Below are 26,577 nucleotides of genomic sequence, written 5' to 3'. Positions count from 1 at the left end.
TTTGGGTGCAAATGTTTCACATTGAAAAATGCAAAAGATCGAGTTGGTAAGTTTGAAGAAAGATCAGATGAAGGTATCTTCCTTGGATATTCTACTTCAAGCAAAGCCTACAGAGTCTATAACAAGAAGAGCCGACCGTGGAGGAGTCAATGAATGTCAAATTTCAAGACTCAACGCAAGATGAATCAAGTCAGACTCATCAAGAAGAATCTGAACCTGCTACAGACCCTCCAAAGTCTACAACTCAAGAAGCATCTCAAACTCTGGAAAACCAGCTTCAAGATGTTCGTGAAGATCTAAACAAAGAAAAAGATCATCAACCAGACAAATCAACGAGTAACTGGAAGCATAAGTCTAGTCATCCCAAAGATCTTATAATCGGCGAAATTAATGAAGGAATTCGCACCAGATCCAAAAGGCGAGAAGAGTCTAGTGCTGTGGCACTCGTTTCGAAATTGAACCAAAGAGCATAGAAGAAGCTTTATCGATGAAAGCTGGATTGAAGCTATGCAAGAAGAGCTCGACAGTTCAGCATAAATGATGTCTGGAAATTGACATCCAAACCTAAAGGTAAAATTGTTATTGGAGCTAAATGGGTTTTCGAAACAAGATGAACGAAAAGGAAAAGTCGTACGAAATAAAGCAAGACTCATGGCCAAGGGATATACGCAAGAAGAAGGAATAGACTATGATGAGACTTACGCTCCAAAGTGGCAAGGTTAGAAGCTATTCGACTATTACTTGCGTTTGCTTGTTATAAGAATTTCAGGTTATTCCAAATGGACGTCAAAAGCGCCTTCTTAAATGGATTTATCCATGAGGAAGTTTATGTGGAACAACCGCCAAGGTTTGAAGACCCAAAGAAGCCGACTCGGTCTTGATCGAAAAAGGCTTTGTATGGTTTAAAGCAAGCACCTCGGGATTGGTACGACAGATTGAGTAAATTTTTAATTCAAAATGGTTTTGTCAAAGGTAAAGTAGATACGACCTTATTTATCAAGAAGGAAAACAAAAGTTTCTTACTTGTTCAAATATATGTGGATGACATTATTTTCGGATCCTCTAATGAGAATCTGTGCAAGAAATTTTCTAAGTCTATGCAGGATGAGTTTGAAATGAGTATGATGGGAGAATTAACATTCTTTCTTGGTCTTCAAATAAAACAATTGAAGGAATGAACTTTTATTTATCAAGAAAAATATGTGAATGATCTTGTCAAAAGGTTTGACCTGGAGAATTGCAAAAAGGTCGACATTCCAATGTCAAGTTCTTTAAAGATAGACAAAGATGAAGAAGGGAAGAAAGTTGATCAAAAGCTGTACAGAGCATTATTGGATCACTTCTTTATCTTACTGCCTCTAGACATGATATTTTGTTGAGTGTTTGCATATGTGCTAGGTTTCAATCAGATCCTAGAGAATCCCATCTCAGTGCTGCCAAACGCATCATTAAATACGTCGCTTCATCATCAAGCATCGGTCTTTGGTATCCTAAGAAGGGAGACTTTAATCTTCTGGGATATTCAGACGCAGATCTGGCCGGTTGCAGAGTTGATAGAAAGAGCACTTCAGAACTTGCCGGTTGCTTGGAAGCGGGGGATGTGTCTTGGTTTTCAAGGAAACAAAGCACTGTGTCTCTTTCAACAACAGAAGCAGAGTATGTAGCTCTTGGAAGCTGCTGTTCGCAAATTCTATGGATAAAACAACAGCTAAGAGACTTTGAAATTGAAGACTCATGCACGGAGATTAATTGCGACAACACCAGCGCTATCAACCTCACCAAAATCCAATTCTCCATTCAAGAGCAAAGCATATAGAGATTCGACATCACTTTATAAGAGACCATGTTCAAAATGGAGATGTTTCAATTCAATTTGTTGACTCAAAGAATCAACGGCGGATATATTCACAAAGCCTTTGGAGAAAAATCAATTTGAGTCTATACGGTCCAGACTCAACATTTTGAGGTATGAGGATATCAAAGTCTAAAGACTTTCAGACTCAGGCTTACAAGACTTTATCTACTGTCTTGGCTCGACCTTCAGACTGTAAGTCTCTCTCTCTCCAATCTTATCTTGAAAAGGTACGATCATCATACTGTGTTTAAATTGTTGCTATATTTAATTAACATAAATATTGCATCGATTCATTTTCAAAAGGGAAGTTACTTTTGAAATAACTATTTTTGCGGATAAAGACAGTTATTTTGAAAAGGCATATTTTTATTTCCTTTGTGACGGTTTGTTTACTCTTCTTTTAACCGAACGAGCACCTTTTGTCGATTTCTCTTCACTCTTCTACTCTCTCTCAAAAACCCTAGAAAGCATCGATCCTCCATTCCCGTTTGTCTTCTTCGCTAAATCTTCAAAAAGTTGTCATCTTTTCGGGAAAGTCAAGCAAGGAAACTTCCAAACACGTTAAAGATGTCTTCTTCACGAAAGTCGTCAAGAATCGCAAGCGGGGACCACGGAGAATGAGTGAGGGGCCTACGCACTTCGATCTTCGAAGATGAAGTTACTCCAGATCAGCAACCGAGCCCACAACATTCTCAAGCAGCGTCATTCTCCACCATCTAGTCCTCAAGGCGTTGTTGATCAGCATCGGAAGAAATCATCGAGGAGGGCACCAGTAAGAGTTCAAAAGCCCGCTTTTATCTACAAGCTATATCGTGCTTTAAAAGGAATTCGTACTCCTTTGAACTATGTTGATGATTTTGTTAAAGAAAAAGGATATAGGAACGAATATATCTTTCGAAAAGAATGGAAAGTTTGGGAATCGCTCGTAAAGGGGTGGCCGAGGAAACCCTTGCGAATATCCCAAGTGATCCTCATGACCGGGGCCGAATCGTAGATGGGAATGATGATGACAATCTGTTCAGTCTATTTCAACCGAAAATGGGTATTGCGGCTGAAATTCAAGGAAAAATGGGAGATTTGTTCAGATCAAAGGAACAAAAGGATCTGTACTCGAAATTGCTGAAGCGTGGGGTAATAAACCCTAGAAGTGTGGACTTTGATTTTCTGGATCTTTGTGAAAGTGAACTTGAGGGAAAAGTTCAGTTATCTTCAACTTGAGAAGTTTTGCTCTGACTCTACTGAGGCTTACGCTGAATTGACTGCTTACTTCTATTCAAATCTTAGCTTTTTAGATGCGAATAGATTTTCCTTCAGTGTCAAAGAACAAGACTATGTTGTGGATATGAATATACTGGCAGATGTGCTAGAAGTTGAGAGAGGAGATATCAACCGATTAAAGTTTCCATTCTCGGGGCTACACTTGAATTGGTGAAGGACAGGAGAACAGATGAGAAGATCACTTACTCACGGATGAATGCATTCAACATTTTGCTTCACAAAATTGTGATCAATTGCCTTCGGCCGAAATCAACTTCCAAAACTGATGTGTCAAGTTCTGAGGCAAAGTTGATGTATGCCATCCTCTGTGGTAAGAAGTTTTCTCTCCCTCATACTGTTATGTTTCATATGTATAGAGCGGTGATGAAGGACAGAGGTCAACTCCCTTACCCAAGCCTTGTTACTAAGTTATTCGAGACATCTCGAATATTCAGCCTCCGCAAATCTTTTGTGTTCGATCATGCGATCATATGGTGGTAGGACTGAAAATGGTAACCAAAATGCGTCTGAAGGAACTGAGCAAGGAATTGGAGAAATTCAAGGAGAAGACTCCTACCAAATCTCATCAATTCTCTTCTTTTGCTAAGAGAAAAGGGAAGGAGCCCATGGCTGCTCCATCAAAGAAAAGAAGAGCTCTCCTCGTTGAGGATGAAGATGATGACGATGACATCACCATCTCCGCAATGGCTTTGAAGAACTTAAGTCGTCCCTGTTCCACGAAAGAATCGGAACAAAGGACGAAAGAAGCGGAAGAGGAGAAGGAAGAAGAAGAAAGAGAAGCAAAGGAGAAGGAAGAGCAAGAAAGGGAAACAGAGCAAGAAGCAGAGCAAGAAAGACCTGAAGAAGAAAGAAGAGAAGAAGAACCTGAGGAAATCTCTTCTCCACCTGTAGGCATGAAAACAGGGGGAGTTCAGGAGAAAGGAGTGACATCTTCATTTCCGGATGAAAGTGAAGGAGTCGCCGCTCGCCTCTGCACCCGAGAAGATGTTTATGCATCTCAATTTCTAGAGGAAGGTCATGAAGCTTCATCGCCCAACCTGCGAGATTATGCTGATCCACCATCATATGCTTTTACTCCATCAGAACGAGCAGAAGCAAGTACTCAGACTGATAATGGAGCAGATTTTCGCAGAATCATGGATATTCTCTTGGAGATGAAAGGTCAGATTTATGCCTTGGGATGCGAAGTTCAAAGCTTGAAGAATGAAGGTCAAGCTTCTTCCTGTTCATTAAATGAAAAGATGCAAGCCCTCTCTATTCAGAATCAGGCCAATGCCAAGAGTGAGGAGGTTGTACAGCTGAAGGAAGACTTTAAGAGGCTGGAAGGCACAGTCTATGGAAGATTTCCAGCTTGTCCGCGTTCCCAAGCAATCTTGATTTCATCTCATCCTTTTTAAATGATGACAAAAAGGGGGAGAGATGCATGATTTGAAAACTTTCAATTTCAATCTTTTTTAACTGTTTGTTGGATTGTGTTTAACTGTCTGTTTGTTTTGACAGACTTAGACTTTGTTTTGTGTCTGGACAAGAACTGCCTAGACTTGGACTTGACTTTACTGCTTTTATTGATCAATATTGATATCTTATGAATGGCTTAAATCATATATTGGACTAACCTATTTTCTGTGGTTGCAGATTCTAGTGTTATTCTATTAGCCATTTATTTCTATAAGATATGCATATGTGGTTGAGAAATGTTTTGCAGGTCAAAGTTATCCAAATCTGCAGGAAGGTTTTGTCACCATCAAAAATGGGGAGATTGTTGGAGAAATCCTCGTGAAGAGTTTTGAAGTTGACAAAACGTTTCCATCGTCTAGTCCGAAGGTCGGCAGACTCTGTTGGTTAAAGTCTAAAGACTTCCGGACAGCCAGACTCAAGACTCAAAGTCTATCCTCATTGACAGTCTCTGATCCGTTGAAGAAAGGTTATCCCGAACTAGATGTTTTGTTCAGGATTTAACCTTATCATCTGGAGAAGATCTCGTGGCTGGAGAAGACGTATCAGAATCCTTTGATTGAACAAGATTGATTCAATGACTGAAGATTCGATGATTGTCTAAATATTATTGGAAGGTTCTACTTATGGAAACCGAGATCCCCGATTGTATGGGCGAACGGGATTGATGGGCTATCAACACGTTCCTTTAATAGCTCGAACGATCTTCCTAATTGATTCCGTCCAACGGGTAGATTGGAGGAATTCCTTTGGAAAGTGCCAACGGGTATGATGGCATAAAGGAGTATATAAGGAAGACGTTCTTAGTTGTTTAAGTAGAGTGCGCGATAGAAAAATTCCAAAGTCTGAAGCTCCTATTTGTTTAGATAAATCCTTTGAGCGAATACTTGTATACAAAAGAGAGTCTATATTTGTGAGAGACCTTGAGGAGGTGTGGCAGTACATCTACACTGTGGAATCAAGGCAAAGCTGTGCTGTAACTACTCTTTTGATCATAGTGAAATCCAGCCGGTGGGCTGTCAGTGCGGAAGAGTGGACGTAGGCTTGGAATAAGCCGAACCACTATAAATCCTGTGTTTGATTTTCTCTTCCTTACTCTCTCTACATCGATCGTATTTCAATCTGTTGCTTCCGTATATCGACAAATTGTTTGTGCGCCTATTCACCCCCCCTCTAGGTGTTTATACTAGCAATATCAAGAACCTCCCGCTAAAGATAATTTAGCAACAAGAGGGCTCGAACTCCCAACCTTTGCGGTGGAAGGGAGAACGCACAACAACTACGCTGCCCGTGATTGGGTATGGCTCTAATCATTTTATTATGTTAAAAAGAAAATGTCGGAATAGAATCGGGATTTTATTGTTTAGATTTTCGGATATTAAATAGGATAACAATTCAATCTATACGATGTTTAGTATACTTCAATTTAATTAAAATACGTAGACAAAAAAGCTAATCAAATTGCTTGCAATAGGACAAAAAGAGAAGCTAAAGCACCACAAGAACAACAAGAACAGCAACACATCCAAGGGCGCACAGTGGCACGATCCCTCCTTATTCAGCCCACAACCGATGGCCACAATCTCAATTCACGCGTTCGAACCGAGCTTCCTGTTCGAGCGGCTCGCGGCAAGAGCCATCATCAAAGACGGATTGACCATGCCGTAGCCGCCATCCATCACCATGTTGAGCCAGCTCACGTAGGCCGGCTCGTCGCTGGCCAGGTACAGTGCCGCCCTCGCCACGCTCTCTGGCGCCGGCACCTGCCCCTTCAGGTTGCCCATCGCCCTCATCCAGTCGTCCATCCTCTCCAGCTCGGCCTCGTTCATCTTCCCCAGCCCTAACATCCCCATCCTCGAGATCACATAAGGGGACACGGAGTTCATGTTGGAAAATATGATTTCAAATCAATAGCGCAATCAAGTCGGATTTTGAAATATAATATCATTTTTTTAAAGATTTATTTACTCCACAATATTACTAATGGTCATTGACAAATATCATTTGGGATAAACAAAATTTCAAATAATAATACTAGATAACAAACTATAGTATTTTTCCAGGGTCTCTTTAAAAGAATCGAAAAATAGTCGTAGTTTCAAAAGAAAACTCTAAAAATGATTTCTTTATCGTTCACCCAAAAATTGACACAAACACACACACACACACACACAAATCAGTTTTAAAGTACATAGGGAACTCTTCGTGAAATGTTACAAAGTGAACGAATGCATCATTTTGGAAGAAGTTGCAAAATGAACGAAGGTGTCCCTTCGAAAGAAGTTGGAAAATGAACGGGAAAAGTTGCAAATTGAACGAGTATAAATTTCAAAGTTGTCTTGAAAAGACATAAATATAAAAATTCAAAATAATAAAAATATATATAAATTATGAATAATATAAATAATAATAAAATAATACATTTTTTAATAAATAAAATTTCACATTTTCATAATTTTCAAAGTGCATCTAATAATCACGCATCCACATGCAGTTATAGTGAGGTCTACCCACACCAAATCTTTTTCTTCAAACACATTAAAGAAGCCTCACACTTATTAACTGGCCCACCTATTACTAATTTTCCTATGTGAGACAAGGAAAAACACACTTAGTTTGTTTTACAAACAAACTTCCAATAATTCACCCATATCTCATGCTCTCCAAGCTTCACCGCCAGCCCCGGGTCAACCCTACCACTGCATGCTTTGATGCGGCGTACGTGTGCATCGCCAACCCCACGATTGCCGTGCACCTACTCTCCGTGAACAAGATGTAGCCCTTGCGCTGCGGCACCATGACCCGTGCCGCGTGCTTTGCCTCATGGAAGGCCCCATAGAGGTTGATGTGGAGGACGCAGTCGAGGTTGGCGAGAGATGTGTTGAGGATGCCCCTAAAGGCTGGTTGAGGACCCCGGCGTTGTCGTACATGATGTCAAGCCGACCGTGGTTGGCCACAGTGGCGTCCATGAGGTCGTGCACATTGGCCTCGATGGACACGTCGCAGCGGGCATAGGAGGCCTGTTGGCCCAGCTTCGCAGCCAGGGCCAGGCCGAGCTCGTCCTGGATGTCGGCAATCACGACCAATGCGCCGTGTTGGTGGAAGAGGCTTGCCGTGCTCATGCCGGTCCTGCTCGCACCACTGGTGATGATTGCGACCTTGCCATCTAACCTGGAAGGAAAATCAGAGCTTCTCTATCTCTATTATATTACCCAAAAGCCTTAACTAGATACACTAAAATCTCCATTCCCATTCCATTCGCGAAACGATCGAGATACTATATAGCAAAGGCCAGTAAAAAGGATGAACTACATGCATGGTCACGTTCCAGCAATGCCATATTAAATACCTCTTGCACTAATTTTTTGCCATAGCCAAAAAGCTTGATCTCTTCGGAAATATGTGCAGCAACAAGATGATTAGAAGCCTGAAGATGGAGATGTAGGTTGTAGATTTGATTATGGTGTTTGTTTGGCAAATCTCCAATATGCGGCGGCGCATGTAGGCAAAAGAACGCTTCAAGTGCCATAACTTAGCACAAAGGGACACACTTAAGTGCCATAACTTACGAAAAGTATACTTAAGTGTCACATTTTAAGAAAAGTGGAACATTTGAGTGACATCTCCGGTGAAGTTGGCAGGAAATCATATGTGACATTAAAATATTAATATTTCTCGCCGATGTGTCTCGCCAGAGAGCTGAGTAAGTTCGAATTCACCCAAAACGACGTCGTTTTGGGTGTTCGCCAAAATAAAACTCCTAAATCGACCAAAACAATGTCGTTTTGGCATAATTTGAATTTTAATATAATATTAAAACTATTTAAATTAAATTTAAATTAAATTTATTAAAACATTTAAAAATAAATTAAAAACTTTAAAAACATTAAAAATTTAAAAAATTACAAAAAATTACAAAAATTTTAAATATTTACAAAAAAATTTACAAAAATTTACACGAATTTTCCGCAATAGCCAAAAAGCTTGATCTCTTCACAAATATATGGAGCGACAGGACGATTAGAAGCAGGAAAAAGGTGAGATGTAGATTTGATCATGGGGGGCTATATAATGGTGCACGTATATATAGGGAGAATGCCAAGTGATATATGCCCACCTCGACTAAAGAAAAAGCAAAAAGAAATGTAATATTTGCGTGATCAAACTTAATTTATCATCACTAGTATAAGACGGGGCCACACCTTTGTCTAAATTTTGTTTTCGGACAAAAAACAAAGCTCACTCTCTCTACCCGGACATTGTATTATACGACATTATGCGTAAAAAAAGACGAACAAATTACACTAAGATATAGCATTTTTAGAACGGCGGATCAATCGCAAGGCGGGCAGTAATTCTTGGTATGACTCGGTTGCATGACACAACAAGTTTAGGTAGGCTTATGTTTGGCAAAACCCGTTTATGATGTAATTAAAAAAAATCATGTTTTATGAGATTGATCCATTCAGTTTGTTTAGAAATGTTTTAACATGTTTAATACATATTTGAGACTTATTTATCTTCAAAAGCTTATGAAGAATAACACCCGGATCAAGAAGTATAAATGATAATATAAAACTGTAATAGGGATGCAAAAGTCATAAAACATAAAGAAAAATTAATGACTCAACAATGCAATTTAGATCAATGTATAGAGAAATTCTTATGTTGTCTAGGAATGCTTTGAAAGTGCTAGCATGGATTATCATATATAAATGTGTTTTATGTGAATATCATATAAACAAATCAACATATATTTTTAAATAAGTTAATGCCCTTTGTTTCATGTGACACAACCAACGTGGCATAAATTTTGCCTAGCTCATTCATCTCTCACTCTTCCTAAAGGAAGAAGGGAAAAACATGAAAAAGGAAAATCATTTTCGAAGTCAATTTCAATTTTAAGGGACTAAAGTCGTCCATTTGAAAAGTCAAATTTTGAAGATCCAATCTTCCATTAATGGCACCGACGTCAATCCGGGTTGTTAGATACGTACTTTAGTAAAATCTTCATTTATTTTTTTTAGGCTTAAAGATCCCATGTATGGAAATGGGCCCCTACATTTCAAACAAGTCAAATAAAGATCTGACTTTTGTAATAATAAATAATAATAAAAAGCTCCAACTCCTAGATTGCCTCATGAAATGACAGTGATTGCTCAAGTCGACTCGTGAACAAAGGGTGCGCATGGATTTATTTCTGTGCTTTTTTGTTCCCGGGAACAGAAAAAAAAAAAGTGTTTCTGTTCCTGGAGAGAACAATTTTTGAACAAAAGAACACGTTTGGTAACGTTTGGTCGGGAATAAAAAATGAACAGAAACACATTTGGTTAAATTTTATTATTTTTTTGTTTCTTTTAATTTTTTAAACATTTTTTATTATTTTTTATTTTTTTTTCTTTTTCTTTTTTTTTTTTTTTCGGCCGGTCACCGGCCTCCGGACCGGCCGACGGGGCGGGCAGCTGGCCACGGCGCGCCCACGGCGAGGCCGAGCTCGGCCGTGGTTGGGCGAGGCTCGGCCTTGGCGAGGCGGGCTCGCCAGATCCGGCGAGGCCCGGATGCAGGCGAGGCTCGGCTCGGATGGGCGAGCTCGAGCTCGCCCAGCCATGGCGAGGCTCGGGCTCGCCGGATCCGGGCGAGCCCGAGCTCGCCCAGCCAAGGCGAGGCTCGGCCCGCCGCGCGGGCAACGCCGAGCCTCGCCTTGGCCGGGCGAGCTCGAGCTCGCCAGATCCGGCGAGCCCGAGCCTCGCCATGGCTGGGCGAGCTCGAGCTCGCCAGATCCGGCGAGCCCGAGCCTCGGGCTGGGGGCGGCGACGCTCGGCGTCGCCCGGCCAAGGCGAGGCTCGGCCTCGCCCGCGCCCGGCGACGCCGAGCCTCGACGGCCGGTCGCCGACCATGGCCGAGGCCGGCGACCGGCCAAAGAAAAATAAGAAAAAAAAAAGAAGAAAAGAAGAAGAGAAGAAGAAGAGAGAGAAGAGTCGTTTTGTTCTTTTGTTCTTCCGAGAAGTGTTTCTTTTCTGGAGAAACAACTTTTTTGTTTCTTTTTTTGTTCCTATTTCGTTCCGAAACAAAAAAAAAAAAGGAACAAAACGCAACCAAACGCGTTTCTGTTCCTTTTTTGTTCCCGGGCACACTTTCCGTACAAAGTGTGCCGGAAACGCATTCTTAGAAACGTTTCCATGCACGCCCAAAATGTCCCGCCACGGCAAACGGTACTGAACATGGATGGCATCGGGTTTGATTATTCCCTGAAGAAAAATATTTGGATGGTAATTTTTAATTTATTATGAGAATAACAATTTATGATCGATCACAAAAAATCAAATAAAATATTCCCTTTAAGAACTTATGACTTACGGCAAATTATCATTCTCATGATAATCCAAAAACCATTATACTAGTAAAGTGTTTTAGCCTTTTTCTATAGTCTTTTTTTTCTTTTATCTATCGATAATATTTAGAGGCACGCGTGTGGAGATTGGGCTAATTGTAGACCCATCGAGCACTCTACAAATCTCACAAATCGGTTAAGCCATTTGACATATAGGTGACTTTGATTTGGAGCAATTTGCACCCGATCAACGAGATTTGAACGGATGACCAAAACTTCTATATATTCTTGTCTAATCAATGGAATTAAGAGGATAAGCTTTCAATAAATTTATAAAGCGACTAGTTACAATATTCACTTACCAATTCTATCGGGTGCCATAAGCACATGATGTATGTTTGCATTGTCAGTATAAGAAATATTTTGTATTTTGTTGACTCTTTTCTTCATAAGCCATTTTTCATCACTCTCAAATGAGTAGTTATGTTTCTAGAAATTTAGCAAATATCCAAATTAATGGTGAATAGTATGGCTAGTGGAAAAGAAAAAATGATATTACACAAACGAGTTATATAAAAAATTCTCTTGCACGCTCAACTACTTTGAGATGATATTGTGATTTCTTTTTACTAAATTTAATTAGCGATATCATTTTTGGGATAGATGAGAGCCGCCATATATAAAATATAGATTGCATGCTATATAATGATATCAGTTTCCCTAAGTCGTATTAACATTCATGAAAAATGAGACAAAATGGTGGTTATGACACTTGTGCTCTACCTGCTTAGACGGTGATTAATTGCTCTACCTTTCTCTGGGAGGCAAAAAGGACAGGGTTTGGTTGAATAAAGGTAGGATGATAAAGACATCATTCATATGGCATTTTTCTCAAAATTTGTCCGGAGGCAAAAGGACAACGATTGACATCTCGCATAGAAGTTGGACGAGATTGGACCTAAATAAATCCTTAAAAAAGCTTTATCTCAATTCTCATCTGAATCTTGGGATTACTGGGATGTAATAATGAGAGGGTATTCCATTCCCTTGGGGCAAATAAAGATACAAGGGGAATTAGGGATATGAGGTCCACAAAAACATTATTTATATGACAAGGTATCCAACGGCCCAATTGTTGTCCTAGATCTTAAATAAAAAGCACATCTACATTTGTGGACGTATTAGCCCTCGCAACATTCCCTGACAACAACCGTGAGGGTTACGGTTAACGCTATGACTATGATCCATGTTCATAGCACTGGCTGAGTTTCCACAGCGCTTGGCTGTTCCTCTAGATATGGAAAGTTCAGTCTGCTAGGAAGCTGAAAGCAACTTCCAGTTCTGGTAACTCCTCAAAGACAATGTATCGAGGTTCTAAGACCCCACTGACTTTTTTGTCCTAAAAAAATCTTGCTGACTTGGTCTCAGCAATCCTGATTGGGAGCGATGGGCAATCAAACAACTATCCCTTATACCTCTTCCCAAAGATGACATAGAAGACATGTTTGGATGTCGGGAACAAAACCATCGAAATTGGAACGGAAGCTCCCTTCATTTTTTCATTCTAATATCATTTAGCAAATTCGAATGAGGCGGAATGGAAATAGAAATTGAGAATGAAAATTACCGAATTCTTGCATTTCCATTAACATGAGGGGAGGTGGAAATGAGTGAGGATCAAAGGGAAGGAGTAGATTAAAAAAAAAAGAAGGAAAGCACACAAGTGGATTATGGATTATTATGTAAATTTATGTTTTAGTAACTTTTTCTGTCTATAAAATTTCATAGGGTAAAGTATGCTTTACCTTATTTTCCTACTATGTACAACCGTTCAAACAATAAAATACAAACTATGAAAAGTCAAGATGTGTCACTCAATGTAATAATAGGAAAACAAGGTAAAGCATACTTCTTATAAATTCATTCGAAGTCCTTTTATCTTATTCTTTTTGCATTGTTTTAAATATACCAAATGAGGCCTAAAATTAATGTGATTCAGTCGACAATCGCATCATACAATTCATTTTGTATAATCTAAATATATATCGAACTTGACTTTACAATACATAGCACCAAGTAAAGCCATTCTATATTTCTATGTAGGTATGCTTTGGAAATTAATAGTGACCTTATTATATCTAAAAATATAAATATTCTACTGAAAAGTAGTTGAAAACATATATGGTGTAATTTGAGGAAGGGAAGCTAATAGTAGCTAGGGTTTCAAGAGAGCATACCATTATAGAAAGGTGATAGAAATAGGATTATTCTTCTTTGTTTAAGTTTTCTTTTGGGTGAGAGGGGAAAGATGAGAGAGAGAGAGAGAGAGGAATAGAAGAAGCGCACTCGAGAGAGGGTCAACAGTGTCCACCGGTGGGCCGAAAGTCGAAGTGAATCGATTGTGGACTTTCAGCCTACACACCCGGAAGCTCTCATTTAAGGTTGGATTGACTTAAATAACCCCATGGTTTTATTTTTATTTTTTGACCAATCTAAAGCTACCAACTACATCTCCACCCCGAGGCTCAGCCCATTCAACTTGTTTAAGAAACACATGGATAGGTATATATATATTTATAATACAGAGATACGAGTGCAAAAACTTGGTTATTTAGAGATTTATGAAAGACTCTTTAAGTCTCAAAAATTGGTTAAGTATATAAGCCTTCGGCCATGGCCAAAGCAGTTCAGACGCAGCTGGCGATTTTTGAACTGATGACTCCAGTTTCTAAAGTGGGAATCTCCTGATGCCCAAGTTTACTTTTGCTATCTAAGGTTGCTCTTTTCAGTAGGTTATGAATCACTAATTTCATAAGTTTGGCGTTTAGTGGAGAAGAGTGCACAGGAGATATCCCCTTAACAAGTAATACGAGACAATTACCCCTACTTCTACGTGAATGTGGATGAGCAATTGCATGGAGTTAAAAGAAAATACAATTAAAAACTCATTTAAAAATGAAAAATTCAAGCTTTACCATTGCCTTATAAGAAGTTTAGAATAAAACAAACAAACGATTGGCGCACCTTCATGAGATAGTAAAGGGGCAGGTAGAAAAGAATCTGACTCCGCCAGCATATTAATGGTTATCGGTTTTAAAGTTTAAGCCGTCATATGAAAGAGGGTATTATCGAGTATCCAAGATTATGATAAGTTCGGTACTTGGTAAGTGTAATTGGGATAAATTGAACACCGTGATAGGTCAAAGTGATTATGGTTTAGAGAGCATATATGAAGGGGCCAATAAATACTGTTATTTGGAGTTTTACATCATTCATTAAGCAAAGGTTAGTACGTTCTTAGTAGAGCAACACACATATTATGATTAGTTTGCAAAATTAGTTAACTAAGTGACATGACAGGCTATAAGAAAGTACTTAAATAAGTGAGTCATATTTAGCGTGATGGTCTGCCATGTCACTATACTATATTGATCTTGCAAGTTGGTGTAATAGACTTAATTGGCTCCTCTTTTGGTATGCCAACCTTGTAAAGGAAAGTCAATCTCCCTTTATATATTATTGAGTAATCTCGCGATTTGAGGGTTTACACTATTAAGTGATCAAGAAAACATATCCGTATTGAATAATATGATCATTTACTTGGGTAGAAGATACGATATCTCTTTCAATAGCTACAGATGCTCGTAGGAAGATCTGGTCTACGATCAAAGGAAAGGAGGGACATGCAGTCTGTACATGTGCATGGATGAATGTCAAGATATATATATCCACAAAGACATCAGAATTCGATTCCTTTACATGGAGTTTCCGCCGGAGTCATGTGTCGATCGATTGAGAGAGAGAGAGAGAGAGAGAGAGAGAGAGAGAGAGAGAGAGAGTAAGAATATAAATATGAGGGATGGCTTTTCGTGCTCCTTGAGGCCTCTCTTTTATATAGAAGATGGAAGTGATTTAGATTAATCTTTTACGAATTGCTTAATTTCATGTGTAATAGTTTGACAGAGGGGATATCTGTCAACAAGAAGTCCTGTAGAATAGAAAAGAAAAAAGGAATCACGGAAATCGTGCTCTTAAGAAGAAAAAAATGGCTGCATTTGCGAAGTAGACGTAAAATGACGCTTCTTTCCTGCACGTATGGAAGTGTAGTCCTTAATTATTTCTCTACAAAACGACTTCCTGTTCGTGCATCATCATGAGATTAGGGTGGTTACATCAAAATAATCGTTGCGTACGTTCAAAAATACGCGGGCAACATGTGGAAGTGGAAATTGTGCAGCGATGTATGTAGCTTGGCCCGATGGTCATGTGCGCGCACATGGAACTTCATTTCCAAGGAAGATTGTATTCCGTAAGTTAATGTAGGAACGGATGGAAGCATGTGGTGTTATGTAGATTAAGAAGCGCAATTATTGGGAGCATCCCGTGAGATCTTTTCGAAGATTTGATATCTGGCTTAATATTTAGTTTGGTATATGGGGCTTAGTATTTAGTTTGGTATTTGTTGGTAATCCGTATTTATTCCGTCATTGACTTTTAATACTAGTCCCGATATTTTACCGCCTCTATGGATCCATGAAAAATGGACGGTCCCCACAAGGTGAATTTCACTGGGAGAAGTATAGTTGGAAAAGCTTCGTTTTGTACGTAAACATATACAATGTGGGTTTTATTTACGACTCTCGCGTCGAAATTATTCAAATGAATGATATTGATCTTTTGGAAGGGAAGAATTTTAAACCCCACCTATTAAAGGAGGGCTGGAACTGCTAGACTGAAGGCGGGAAAGAGATTTGTACTCGTCTACTATTGTTGAGAAGACGGACGGAAGGGTGTGCCTTATTAATATCTGTTGCATAACTGGAAAGAGATTTGTACTCGAGTCGAGTACGTACGACAAAATGCAAAACTGCAAAGGAAACTCAATGGGTTGCTATCTGGGCATAATGTCTTGAGCAATCTTGGGTCGAAAACTACGATTCTGGGTTTAGGGTAGAGGGCTGGTCAACACTGAATTAAGTTAATATATGGTACAATGAAATGAAATGAGACGATGGCTCTAATCATTTTATTAGGTTAAAAAGAAAATGTCGGAATAGAATCGGAATTTTATTGTTTAGATTTTCGGATATCAAATAGGATAACAATTCAATCTATATGATGTTTAGTACACTTCGATTTAATTAAAATACGTAGACAAAAAAGCTAATCAAATTGCTTCCAATAGGACAAAAATAGAAGCTAAAACACCACAAGAACAACAAGAACAGCAACGCATCCAAGGGCGCACAATGGCACGATCCCTCCTTATTCTGCCCACAACCGACGGCCACGATCTCGATTCACCCGTTCGAACCGAGCTTCCCATTCGAGCGGCTCGCGGCAAGAGCCATCATCAAGGACGGGTTGACCACGCTGTAGCCGCAACCCACCGCCATGTTGAGCCAGCTCACGTAGGCCGCCTCGTCGCTGGCCAGGTACAGCGCTGCCCTCGCCACGCTCTCTGGCGCCAGCACCTGCCCCTTCAGGTTGCCCATCGCCCTCATCCAGTCGTCCATCCTCTCCAGCTCGGCCTCGCCCATCTTCCCCAGCCCTGACGGCCCCATCCTCGAGACCGCATAGGGGGACACAGAGTTCACGTTGAAAAATATGACTTCGAATCAATAGAGTAATCAAGTCAGATTTTAAAGCATGATATCACTTTTTTAAAGGATTTAATTACCTTACAATGTTGCTAATGGTCACTGATAAATATTATCTATGATACAACAGAATTTCAAATGAGAATATTATATAACAATGCTAATGTTTCTCTAAAGTCTCTCTAGAAAACAATCGAAAGAATGACTATAATTTTGGAAAAAAGACTCAAAAAATGATTTCATTCTTGTTCACCCAAAAACTGAAATACACACACACACACACATATATATTGGTTTTAAAGTACATAGGCAACTCTTCGTGAAAAGTTGCAAAGTAAACAAATGCATCTCTTAGAAAGAAGTTGCAAAATGAACGAACGTGTCCTCTTCAGAAGAAGTTGGAAAATGAACGAGAAAATTTGCAAACTAAACAATTATCATTTTCAAAGGTTGTCTTGACAAGACACAAATATAAAAATTCGGATTAATAAAATTAATAGAATAAATAAATATAAAAAATTCGGAATAATAAGAATAAAAATAATATTTTTTTAATAAATAAAATTTCGAGTTTTCATAATTTCCGAAGTGTACTTAATAATCACGCATCTGCACGCTCGGGTCTAGCCCACACCAAATATTTTTCTTTAGACTTACTAAAAAAGCCTTACAGTTATTAACTGGCCACCTTCTCCTAACTTTCTTATGTGGGATAAGGAAAAACACACTTAGTTTGTTATACAAACTTCCAATAATTCACCCATATCTCGTGCTTCTCAAGCTCTGTTGCCAGCTGCAGACCAACCCCACCACTACATGCTTTGACGCGGTGTGCGTGTGCATGGCCAACCCCGTGAGAACCGTGCACCTACTCCCCGTGAACAGGATGTAGGGCCCGTTTGATTCGGCTTTTGGGGAATGCATTTGCCAAACTGCAAATACCTTTGGGTAAAGAAGGTTTTCTGAAATGCAAATATCGTTTGGTAAAATTTGCATTTGTAAATGATTTTTATTAAATTAAAAAAACAAAAAAAAAGTATATTTTCTTTTTTGAAGTCCAGCCACTGGACCGTCGGATTTAGCGGCCGGACCGTCGGATTCGGTGGCCGAATGGTTGGATCTAGCCACCTGGGTCGCGCAACCTTAGGGGACCGGATGGCCAGATCTAGCTGCCTAGGTCGCACGACCCTGGCAACTAGGCGACGGCTGCGCGTGACCCAGGCGACCGTCGCCTGGGGTCGCAAGATCTGAGCGTCACTTGAGGTCCGGAGTCGGTCGCCGGGGTCGAGCGACCCTCAAGCGGTGGTCACCAGCGCGCGCCATCCCTTCGCCGATGGTCGACGGCCTCCGATCAGCAGCTGGGAGAGGTTGGAGAAGATGAACAGTAACCAAGCTACTTGCATTCCCAAAATGCAACTTCCCAAAGCACCTCAACCCTTGCATTAAACTAAAGTCCCTTAGAGCCACTTGGAGATGCAATTGCATCTCGCCAAAGTCGCCCACAAAATGAACCAAACACCTTTGCGGACTTTAGAGCCCAAATGAGCATTCCAAATGCTTAACCAAACAGGGCCGTAGCCCTGGCGTTGCAGCACCATGACCGTGCCGCGTGGCTTGCCTCATGGAAGGCCCCGTAGAGGTTGATGCGGAGGACGCGGTCGAGGTTGGCGAGAGATGTGTCAAGGATGCCCCTGAAGGCCGGTTGAGGACCCCGGAGTTGTTGTACATGAAGTCAAGCCGGCCGTGGTTGGCCACACCGGCGTCCACAAGGTCGCGCACATTGGCCTCGATGGAAACGTCACAGCGGGCATAGGAGGCCTGCTGGCCTAGCTTCGCAGCCAAGGCCCGGCCCAGCTCGTCTTGGATGTCGGCAATCACGACCAATGCGCTGTATTGGTGGAAGAGGCTTGCCGTGCTCGCGCCGATCCTGCTCATGCCGCGGGCGGTGATTGCGACCTTGCCATCTAACCTGGAAGGGAAATCAGAGCCTCTCAATCTCTATCGTATTACCCAAAAGCCCTAACTAGATAACGCTAAAATCTCCATTCCCGTTCCATGCACGAAACGATCGAGAGACTACATAGCAAAGGCCAGTAAAAAGGACGAACTGCATGCATGGTCACGTTCCAGCAATACCTCTTGCACTAATTTCTGCCATAGCCAAAAAGCTTGATCTCTTCAGAACTATGTGCAGCGACAAGACGATTAGAAGCCTGAAGATGGAGATGGAGGTTGTAGATTTGATTATGGTGTTTGTTTGGCAAATCTCCAATATGCGGCGGCGCATGTATATACATAGGGAGAATACCAAGTGATATTTGCCCGACTCAACTAAGGAAAAAGCAAAAGCGTTCGACCAAAAAAAATACTAGACAAAAAGCACAAAAAAAATGAAGAAAAAAGAAGAAAAAGTAATATTTGCATGACCAACTTAATTTATCATCACTAATATAAGAGGGGACACGCCCATGTGTATTTTTTTTTTGTTTTAAATCTCTCCCTCTACTCGGGCATTGTACGATACACCGTCATGTGTACAAGTGATGCACAAAATACACTAGGATACAACATTTTTAGAGTGGTGGGTCGATTGTAAGGCGGGCAATAATTCTTGATGTGACTCAATTGCATAACATGACACATTTAAATAAGCTTATGTTTGGCATGACCCGTTTATGACGTGATTAAATAAGTTGTGTCTTATGAAGTTGATCCGTCTAAACTTGTCAATCCAGCCAAACACAAATTAGTGAGTTGAAATTAATGTGTTAAATGTCATTTGTTTTAATATGATACAATTAGGAGTGTTTTAACATCTTTAAGGCATATTTGGGACTTGTTTATCTTCAAAAGCTTATGAAAAATAACACCCAAGAAACCACCGGCCGTGGTGGCTCTGCTAGGTAGGCTTCTGCCTTTGAAGGGAAAGGTCAGGTGTTCTGGTAGACCATTAGGTGTATTATGCGTAGCACCCTGGTGGTGGGTCTTGGGCTAGCGTCACCGAGAGGTTTACGTGGCGGCTATCTGCCAAAACGGTTCCTCCGACACAGGAAAAAAAAAAAAAAAAAAAACCAAGAAGAATAAATGATAGAATGAAACTTTATTAGGGATACCAAGGCATCAAACATAACGAAAAATTGACTCAATAGCAAACTTTAGATCAATGTGAAACAATATTACTCATCTTGTCGGGAAAAGTGTTGCCATGAGTTATCATTTGTAAACGAGTTTTACGTGTGTACCATATAAATGGGACACTTGTAAATGAGTTAATGCATCATGCCGTACTGACACCCAAGATAACAACATATTCGTCGGATAATCATGTTAACCATGTCGTATGTGTCACTTGCTTTATTAATCGTGTCGTTTTTGAGATAAGATGAGAGCCCCTCACCTGTTGCTAGCTCATTCATCTCTCCCTCCCTCCCTCCCTTTGCTCCTAATGGAAGACGGGGAAAACCAGGAAAAGGGAAATCATTTCCAAGTAAATTTCCATTTTTAAGGGGACTAACGTCGCCCATTCGAAAAGTCAAATTTTGAAGATCCAATCTTCCATAAATGGCGTCGACGTCAATCCCTCAATTCGGGTGGTGAGATACATACTTTAGTAAAATCAGCATTTATTTTCGTTAGGTTTAGCGATTTTATATTTGGGGATGGGCTACTACATTGCGAACAAGTCAAATCGTGTAAAAATCTGACTTTTAGATTGCCTTGAATGGAATGTCGTTGACGTCGATTCATGAACAATGACCCCCCACAGCAGACAGAACTAAATATATGGATGGCATCACCGTTTGAATATTCCCTAAAATCACCAAAGTGCTCGATTAGATTTGCTTTGCAAAAAGAGATTTTAACCTGTGATCGTTATTGATGTCATTTCGCCTGCTTCCTATAGTCTTTTTACTTACACATTTACCTACCGATTCTGTTTAGAGACACGAGCCTGGAGATTGGGCTATTTATAGGCCCATCAAATACCCTACAAATCCCCTGAACCGGTTAAGCCTTTTGACATGCGGATGATTCTGAATAAAAGCAGTTTGCACTCAGTTAGCAAGATTGCAAATCTTCCAATAAACTTGCAAAGCGACTATATACATTTTTCACATACCAATTCTATATGTTGACATAAACAGATGATATATGTTCATGTTGTTTAAATAAGAAATATTTCGGATTTTGTCAACTTTTTTCTTCATAAGCCATTTTTCATCACTCTCGAAATGTGTAGTTATGTTTCTAGATCTTTAGACAATATCCAAATCCATGGTGAATAGTATGCTAAGTGGAATAGATAAAGTGAAATATTACACAATCAATTTATATGCATATCATATATAAAAATTCTCTTATATGCTTTACGCGTATTTGACTACTTTTTGAGATGGTATTGTAATTTCTTTTTACTAAATTTAATTAATTATATCATTTTGAGATAAGATGAGAGTTGCCATATATGAAATATAGGTTACTTGCCATATAATGATATTGGTTTCCCTAAATCGTATGGACACTCATCAAAAACGAGACAAAATGGTGGTTATGGCAACTGTGCTCTACTTGCCCAGACGTAATTCATTTCTCTGCCTTTCTTTGGGAGGCAAAAATGACAGGGTTTGGTCTCTCTCTCTCTCTCTCTTGTATAAACGTAGGACGGGAAAAACACATTCATATGGCATTTTCTCAAAAAGTTGTCTAAGTGGCATCTCCTTTCTTAGGGAGGCAAAAGGACAAGGGTTGATATCTTGCATGAAGGCAGGATGAGAAAGTATTCCTATGGCAATGAATCTGATGACCTATTGTTGTCCCAGATCTCAAAAATAAGGAAGTACATCTATATTCATAGACGTATGTAGTTATTGTTCGGAGTTTTTTTTTTCATTCCAATCCAAAGATGACATAAAAGACATGTTTGGATATCAGGAATAAAACCATCGGAATGCGGATGGAAGCTCCCTTCAATTTTTTTTTATAGGGATAAGTGCTACAAAAATTCTAAAACTTGTCACGAAAATGCATTTGAGTCCTAAACTTGTAAAAAGTGCATTTGAGTCCTAAAACTTGTCAAATTATTTCAATCAAGTCCTAAAGTTAACGCCATTAGCTTTTTCCATTAAAAATGCTAATGTGGCATTTAAAATTAATTTTTCAATTTTCACGTGGCTTTTAATTATTTTTATTTAAATTAGATTTAAAAATTAGAAATAAAATTCAAATTTTATTTTAAAAATAAAACATTTCAAAAAAAAAAAAAAAAAAAAAAAATTGGTAGCCGTTTGGCTGACTGTGGTGAGGCCTTGTCGGCCCCAGGCGAGGCCAATGACCCTTGCCCGAGCTTGGGCGAGGGTGCCCAGATCTGGGCATGCCAGCCCTCGCGAGGGGCGGCGACTGTCCCCACCTTGGGCGACGCCTCATCGGTCCTCGCTTGGGGTCGACGAGGCTCGCCAGATCTGAGCAAGCCTCGCCGGCCTCGAGTGAGGGTCGATGAGGCCTTGCCCGGGCAGGCGATGGTCACCGACCTCGGGTGAGGCCTCGTCGGCCCTCGCCAAGATCTGGTGAGCCTTGCCGGCCCCAAACGAGGGCCGACGAGGCATCGCCTAGGGCCGGCAAGGCCTCGCCCGGGCGAGCAACGGTTGCCGGCCCCGTGAGGGCCAGCGTGCCCAAATCTAGGCGCCTTCGCCCACGTCAGGCGAGGTCGCCAGGGCCGGCGAGCCCTCACCCATGCCATGTGAGGGTCGCCGGCCCTCGCCTTGGTCAAACGGTGACTGGCGACCGTCACCGGCCCCTCCAGCGATGGGCAGTCGGTGACTCCTACCCTTTTTTTTTTTTTTTTAACAGTTTCTAAAAATTGAATTTTAGTTTTTAAATATAATTTTTTTTTAAATTGAATAAAAAAATATTTTTAAAAACCAACTAGAAAATAAAAAATCATTTAAAATACTACGTCAATGCCACGTTAGCATTCTCCATCAATAAAACTGAAGGTATCGATTTTAGGACTCAAATAAAACATTTTGACAAGTTTTAGGACTTATTTGCACTTGCAAGTTTTAGGATTCAAATGCATTTTCACGACAAGTTTTAGGATTTCCGCAGCACTTATCCCTTTTTTATATCATTTGGCCAATTGAAATGAGGCAAAATGGAAATAGAAATTGAGAATGAAAATTTTTGAAGACATTGTTGCCTCACATAATTGATCCTAATTTGGATACTAATTCTAATTGATGCGGATTAGTTCATCGATTGGGAATTAGAATATCATGTATTAGGGGAATTGATTTTTTTTTGTATATTTTTTTCCTAATTAGTTGCTCCTATGTATTATAAGTAGGACACTAATTGTGCAATATTAAGGCTGCGTTCGTTTCACGGAAAATAACTTCCAGGAAAATGTTTTCCGGATTTTCCGGTGTTCGTTTCACGGAAAATCAACAACTCAAGGAAAATATTTTCCATCAACAGTAAAATTTACATGCAAAGCTGAGGAAAATGTTTTCCACTTCTGAAAAGTGAAAAACATTTTCCACAACTTCCTCTGCCTTTTTTTTTCTTTCTTTTCTTTTCATTTTTCTTCCTTAGCTTGGCCGATGGCCGGCCCCGACAGCGGCCGGCAACCGGCGACCGGCCGCGGTCACGAGCCAGCTCGAGCTCCGCCCCAGGCCGGCGAGGCTCCACCTAGCTCGATCTGTGGAAGCCCAGCTTGCCCGAGCTCGGCGAGCTCGGGCCTCACCAGATCGGGCGAGGCGGAGCCTCGCCGGCTTGGGGCGGAGCTCTGGCCTCACCAGATCCGGGGAGCTGGGCAGGGCTTGGGCCTCGCCCGAGCTCGCCAGAGGTCTGGCGAGCCGCGAGCTCGCCGGATCTGGCGGCGGAGCTCGGGCTCCCGATCAAGGCGAGCCCGAGCCCCGCCCAGCTCGCCGGATCGGCGACCGGATCTTGGTCGGCTCAAGCATCGTCGGGCGTGCGGCGGCGGAGAAAGGAGGAAGGAGGAGGAAGAAGGAGGAGGAAGGAGGAAGGAGGAGGAAAATAAAAGGAAAAAAATAAGAAAAAAAGAAAAAGAAAGAAATTAGTTAACGAACGGTGGAAAATTTTTTCCACTCAAAATTTAAGTATTAGCCGAACACCGGAAAATATAGCCATTTTCCTGGAAAATGACTTCCGGGAAAATGTTTTCCGGAGATGGTCCATTTTCCGTGAAACGAGCGCAGCCTAAATAGTAAAAGCAATATACAATTTCCCTATTCCCAATCACTTTCTACCATCCAATTCTCTTACAAAAATAACCGCATTCTTGCATTTCCATTACCATGAGGGGAGGTGGAAATGAGTGAGGATAAAAGGGAAGGAGTAGATAAAAGATGAGCACCTTGGCTGGATTCGTGATTCTACTCAACTTAAGTGTATAACACAAACCTATTTTGAACAACTCTATCGCTCAATTGGCTTTAGAGATTATCAGCCTGTTCTTACACAATGCCATCAGGTCATCACAGCAGACATGAATGCAATTTTAACAGCAGTTGTTACTAGAGAGGAAGTTAAGCAAGCTACTTTCCAACTTGGAGCCAACAAAGCCCTTGGTCCTTATGGTTTTAACGGGTTATTCTTTCACAACCACTGGGATATTATTCACGATGACATATATACATCAGTCAGCAATTTTTTTAATTCAGGAGTGATGCCCTCTACTGTCAACAGGACTCTAATTTCTCTTATCCCTAAGGTGCCACATCCGGAAAGGTTAGAACAGTATCGCCCTATTAGTCTATGCAATTTCACATACAAAATCATTTCTAAAGTGTTGGCCAACCGTTTAAAGCAGTTTCTTCCAGAACTAATCTCAACAGAACATAGTGCTTATGTCACAGGTAGACAGATTCAAGGCAATATTATGGTTGTGCAAGAGGTTTTGCATCATTTAAATCACAGCAAAAGAAAGAAACATTTTCAAGCAGTTTTAAAGCTCGACATGCATAAAGCTTATGATCGGATTGAGTGGGATTTTTTAGAGGACTATCTTAAACAACTGGGCTTCCATGTTCAATGGGTTCGGTGGGTGATGCAATGTGTCACCACCACCACATTCAGTGTTAAATTTAATGGTGAATTATTGGATTACTTCCATCCTACAAGGGGTCTTAGACAGGGGGATCCACTATCTCCATATTTATTTATCCTTTTAGCCAATCTATTATCTACTATCATGCATTAAGCTGTCCAATCAGGCACTCTCAAAGGAATCAAACTGAATAGGTACTGCCCTATTCTTTCCCATTTATTTTTCGCGGATGATGCAATCTTTTTCTTGACTGGAACTACCCTAGAAAGTCAGAATCTAGCCAATGTTTTACATCAGTATTGTCTAGCGACTGGCCAAGCTATCAACATAAATAAATCTGGCTTATTCTGTGGTAAGGGTTGTCCTCTGATTTTACAACAAAACCTTGCTGCAGAGTTAAGAGTTCCTGTTATATCTAAGATAGGCAAGTATTTGGGTATTCCATCTGACTGGGGTACATCTAAGAAGGATATGTTTGCATGGATTTTGGGTCGGGTTTGTGCTACACTTGATGGCTGGAAAGAGCACTTTCTTTCTAAAGGAGGGAAGGAAATCTTGTTAAAGATGGTAGTGCAGGCTCTCCCGCAATATGTAATGTCTATTTTTAAACTTCCAGTTTCTATCTATAAATCCATTGAGCAGAGAATCGCTAAATTCTAGTGGCAAACAAGCAGTAGTACTACAACTGGTATTCATTGGAGAGCATGGGATATTCTAAAACAGAGAAAGATAGCAGGTGGCCTTGGCTTTTGTGATCTATTGACCTTTAATAAAGCCCTCTTAGGGAGACAAGCCTGGAGACTATTTCAAAACCCATCCTCACTTTGGGCTAGACTTTTCAAAGGCCTATATTATCATTCTACCAATTTTTGGCATGCAAGGAATAAGACCAACTCCTCTTGGGGATGGAAAAGTTTACTCTTAGGTCGAGATACAATTCTTCCTAAGCTTCAGTGGTCTGTTGGAGATGGACAGCAAATAAATATTCGAGATGATAAATGGCTTACCTCAGGCATAATAGGTGGACCAGCCCCTCGAGCAGAATCTAAACTGGTTGCTGGTTTCATAATCCCTCCTGCTCAGGTTTGGAATATCTCTCTTCTCCAACAGCACTTTGACCAACATATCGTTGAGAAGATACTTACTATCCCATTAAGTCGTGCTCCTTCAGCTGATCATCTTATCTGAACAGGAACACAATCAGGTTAGTATTCAGTTAAATCGGCCTACAACTTCCTCAGACAATTAGCCCACCCTTCGAACCCCAATCTTCCCTCATCCTCTTATCAGCCATCAGCCCATCTCTGGCGATCTATCTGGCATCTCAACACCCCTCCTAGGATTAAAGTTTTTATCTGGTCATTGTGTCATAATGCTCTCCCTACCAAATTTAATCTCTTCCGAAGACACATCTTACTGACCCTCTCTGTCAACTCGTTCTATGCACACCCCTGAAACTACCGAACACATTATGTTATTTTGCCCATGGACATCAAAGATTTGGTCTCATCAAAGAGTACAACTTTCTCATTCAGCCTACAATAGAAATCGAATGGATGCGTGGCTTGAGGAAGTTTTTGAAAGTCAGGCGGGTTTACCTTCCAAAGAGATCGTTGCTTCCATCCTCTGGCATATATGGAAGGCGCGCAATCATTTTATTTTTCGGCAGCAGCGAACAGCTCCTGATCAACTTGTAGATATGGCCCTCGCAGACGCAACGCTATACCGAAACTCACTGCAGCAATCGACCATTATGGACTCTGCTCTACTCAACCCTAATCGGCTTTGGACTCCACCGGACCAAGGCAGTTTTAAGGCGAATATTGATGGGGCTTTTACCTACGATACCCACACTGGTGCAATCGCATGTGTCCTCAGGGATTACACTGGTATTTTGATCGGCGGATGCAGCAGTTCTGTTCGTGCGTCTTCAGCCCTGCAATGCGAAGCTCAAGCCCTAATTTCCACTCTCACTTATTTGCTAGAACAA

The 26,577-nt window shown here is 40.7% G+C and overlaps 2 pseudogenes; both read right to left on the bottom strand.

Moving 5' to 3' along the window:
* Positions 1-7,258: 7,258 nt before the first annotated feature.
* LOC104427404 lies at positions 7,259-16,483 on the bottom strand (annotated as a pseudogene).
* A 1,594-nt stretch (positions 16,484-18,077) lies between these two features.
* Positions 18,078-18,806, bottom strand: LOC104427403 (annotated as a pseudogene).
* Positions 18,807-26,577: the final 7,771 nt, after the last annotated feature.

This window comes from Eucalyptus grandis, chromosome 11, assembly GCF_016545825.1.
Source record: "Eucalyptus grandis isolate ANBG69807.140 chromosome 11, ASM1654582v1, whole genome shotgun sequence".
NCBI classification, from domain to species: domain Eukaryota; kingdom Viridiplantae; phylum Streptophyta; class Magnoliopsida; order Myrtales; family Myrtaceae; genus Eucalyptus; species Eucalyptus grandis.
This window is presented reverse-complemented; position numbering and strand designations above follow the sequence as displayed.